We start from the raw sequence: 4,238 nt of genomic DNA on the forward strand, positions 1-4,238 counted from the left end.
GGATTAGGTTAACCAAGACAATTTACCCCCCTTTCCCCAGTGGCTGACTATAACCTAATTGACCGACAGTCAAACCTTGTTAACCAGATCCTTATCTCCTCGGGAAAATTGCGATTCTGTGTCACAATCTAGACCTTGATTGTGAAGAGTAGATACAATACGCACTTTATCAGGCCCAGGCACAGCTGTAAAACCCAAGAGCTCGGCTTGATGTGTTCTCACTTGAGCTCCTCCAGGGACTTTGGGCAGAGGCTGCTCTGGCAGAGGGTGTAGAGGGCAGTGCTGGGGGGCTTGGCTTCCTGAGGGCAGAAGCTGGGGTGACCGGCTCTCGGCTGCAGCCCGCCCAGCACACAGCCCCGGCTCCAGAGATGGGTGTCCAAGGAGGGAATGGACGCGGGCTGCCACCGTTTCCCTGACAAACCTCCTCCAAGTAGAGAAAGCACCACTCACTACTGCAAGGATCTTCCAATTGGGTTTGAAAGGAGGTTCATTTGTCTGGGAAATTTGGGTTGCTGACTCCGTGTCCGCGAAACGCGTTGGAAGGTCAGTTCCGAGGGGCGGAACGGTTTCCATGGCGACACAGCTCTCTCTGAGGTAGCCTTGCTCCAGGCTCAGCTGAGTCACTGAGATGCGGGCAGTGACTCACGCAGGGGTCAGAGTTCACAGGGCATGGTCCACCCTGTGAACTTCTTTGGGAGTCCTCATTCATGATTATTAGGGCCCTTCAGGTGGGTGTTGGGGATGGGAAGGGTGCAGGTTGAACCTCACTAAGAAGGAGTTTTCTCAAGAAAAAGGGGGACTACAGACTGGCTTCAGAGAGACGTGGGATTAGATCCTGTGATCCTCCCGGGTTCTGGGGCCCTGGCAAGTTAATTCACTTAAACAGAGTCGAGTGTCTGTGTGCTCCCCCACAGGGCTGGCGGGAACAGTCAAAGAAAGAGATGGTATTTGTAAAGTACCAGGCAGATGGTCAGCATTCAGTAAGTGCTGGGATTAGAGACAGTGTGGTTTCTTATCCTAGGACAGAGCTGTCCTATCAGTTGAAGATAGCCTTCGTCTGTGCAAATCCCTCATCTTTTTGTCTCAGCAACTTGGGGTCCAGCAGAGATACTTCATGTGTTCATTTCCATCTTCCCAACTCGCCAAAAAGAAAACAGATGCCGGGAAGGAAGCCAAGTGCGTATGAGCTGTTCTTTCCCCAAAAAACATTACAGCATCTCCTCTGCAGGGTGATGTAGGGATGAGGCCTATGCCATTGACATCTCATAGCTGCCAACTATGCCAGGAATCTGGTTCCTGTGGAAACCTCTGGGCTCCGTCCTCAAAGCCTGCTGCCCTCCAAATCCAATTACCTGCAATCATCAGTGACTTTGGACGGGTCCCCAGTGGACTGTTCAAATCATTCGTTGCTGGAAGCAGTCCCATCCGCACACAATGTGGACTCGAGCTCTGGGGCCTCAGTAACTGCTTCAGCAATTTCATGAACCCCGAGGTTGGGGGTTTCCAAGTCCTTACTTTGTTGATGGCTATTAAGAGAATTACGGTAACAAGACCATCTAATCCTTACCTGGCAGGGGAGTTGCCATGATCACGAAGATGGTTTTCCTAGGGCGAGGCTTATCCACTGCACTCCGGACGTGGGAAATTTGACTACAAAATTTGTGGTAATGGGAGACTGCGTTCACGCTCTCCCCTGGCTAAAAAAAACAAAAAAAAACAAAACAAAACAAAAAAGCTATCTAGCATGGTCCTGTAGCCATTACATGGACAATTGGGGGGCTGTGAATTGATATAACAACTTGGTTGGCTTCCGTTGTCAGTGACCTGGCGTGGTTGTTGGGAGAAAGAAATTGGATGAATCATTGTAAAGACGGTTGGGGGAAGCTGGTCAAGCCAAACACGTTTCTGAAGATTTCCTAGCCTCTCCACCCACCACCCTCTTGTATTTTGGTTTCAAGGGGAACGTGTTGCTTTTTGTTTCACTTAGTTGTACTAACAATGACCATAAGAGCTGCAGCAACTTGCCCTGAGCACTTGGGGTGAGTGAGAGTGGTACCGAGCTGCCAGGGACAGCACATGGCAGAGACCTGGGGGAATGCGCTGGGGTCGGCCAGGAAGGCCGTCCAGGGGACATGGGTGTGTGTGTGTATGTGTGTGTGTGTGTGTGTGTGTGTGTGTGTGTTATGCAAACTCGCTTCTTTTAAGATATTTTATTTGGAAATGACTTCAGATCTTCAGAAAAGTTACAAAGGAGTACAAAGATTTCTGGTATACCTTCCCCTGAGGTTTCCCAAGCGCTAACGTCTTCCCGTATTTGCTTTGTCACGTCTGGTAACCATGATGGCCCCTAGGGACACATTTTACATCACCGCAGTATTAACAAAATGAGGAATGTATGCCTGATATAACGCTTTCGTCTACTTTAGAGAGCTTGTTGGAATGTCACCAACTGTCCCATGAATGTCCTTTATAGGCAAAGGGGGAAGAACACACACACACACACACACACACACACACACCTTTTCTGGTTCAAGATCCAATCACAGCTTGCATTCAGTTGTCTCTTTAGTCTCTTCTATTCTGAAACATCCTTGGTCATGTTCAGTCTTTCATGACTGTGACATTCTGAACGTGGAAGCCTCGGTATCTCGTTGAAAGGCTCTTCATGTGGGTTTGTCTGATGTTTCCTCGTGGTGAGACTCCGTGTAGGAATTTTTGGCAGGAATAAACCAGAAGTGACGTGTGTCCTTGTCAGGGCGTCCTGTCAGGGGTCCATGACGTCATCTGTCCCATTACTGGGGATGGGGAAGGTGGTCCCTCTCTGTAAAGGCACCGATTCCCCTTTGCAGTTGATACATTCTGTATAGAATTAGAAAGATACTTTGAGACTATGTGAAATCCCTCTACTTACCATACTTCCACCTCCTAGTTCTAGCTTCCGTTGGGAATTCTCGCTTGAAGTATCGCAAGAGTGGCTTCCCAATGATGAAGGATGTCTTAACCCATCATTCCTGCTAACGGTTTTCATTGCGGTTCTAGCTCAAGAAAGCACTTTTTCTTCTCCCTCATTCATTTCATCAATACGGATCCAGGAGCTTTTATTTTATTCTCTGGGTTACAACCCGTTATTACCAGCATTCTTTCTGTTGCTCCAATTGTCCTAAATTTGGCCAGCGAGAGCGCCTTCAAGTTGACCTGTCCCCATGATCCACTGAGCCCTTCCTTATGTCTGTCATGACAGGATGTCCAGGCTCACCTTGGATTTTCCCTGTCCCATCTTGGAGCAAGCGATTCTCCCTTCCCCTCCCACTTCCTTTTTTATGATACTTCCATCCACCTTAATGAGCATTTACATCACCTGGTTTGCACCCAGGTACTATCTATGTTTTCATGCACCTGCTGGGGCTCTTTTCAAGCAACAGACCATTCAAGGGCCAGCAATTGGGAGGGAGGACTGAAGAATAAGGTGAGTCCAGACCGGTATTTCAGATCCTTGCAGATAATCCAGTGTGTGGTTTTCGGTCTAAGTGGCATTTTAATACCCAGGGTTCATTTTAGCCTCACCCATGACCTGCCTCCATTTTATCCCAAGCTCCTGCAAGTGAAGCCCAGCTGGTGGACATTCTTCTTCTTGTAAATAGTCATTTAACTTGGAGAACAGAGGATTAAAACAATATAGTTTGCAATGGAGCAACTGCAGCTCTCCGTCAGGATAATGCACGAGGCCAAGAATGCCTGTCTCCAGGGAGTGCCCCAAACCCCCAGGGCTCAACGTGCTTTCAATACTTTGTTTTGCATCTGAAAGTCTCGATGAGCAGACAGAGGGAGAAACTTCACAAAGACAGGTGGTTTAGCAGCCAAGGATCTAAGCTGCCTGCCACTTGCCCACAGGGTATCCTTGTGCAAACTAAAAAGAGGTGCCCCCCCCCATGAATATAGCCCTGAGTCATGTACAGGGTGTGAGCGCAGTGAGGGCTGGGTACCTGCCTGCCACTGCCCCCTTGGCTGGGAACCTTGTGCAGTGAGCCACCTATACAACAGCACCCAGCAGCCCAGGGTCCAAGAGAGTCCTGGATGTTTTCTTAGTGCCTTCCACAAGGAATTGTGTCAGCCCACCAAGAATAAGAAAGGGCAATGTCATGGTTCAATGTCAGCAATTGGTTGTATACACATGTCAGCTCCTTGAAGTCCTTGCTTTCATGAATTGCTGTCACTTAGGCAGCCTCAATCCTTGCTAA

General features: G+C 48.7%; 1 pseudogene; it reads left to right on the forward strand.

Moving 5' to 3' along the window:
* The first annotated feature begins 1,559 nt into the window (after positions 1 to 1,559).
* LOC118639690 lies at positions 1,560 to 1,696 on the forward strand (annotated as a pseudogene).
* Positions 1,697 to 4,238: the final 2,542 nt, after the last annotated feature.

This window comes from Molossus molossus, unplaced genomic scaffold, assembly GCF_014108415.1.
Source record: "Molossus molossus isolate mMolMol1 unplaced genomic scaffold, mMolMol1.p scaffold_m16_p_21, whole genome shotgun sequence".
NCBI lineage: Eukaryota > Metazoa > Chordata > Mammalia > Chiroptera > Molossidae > Molossus > Molossus molossus.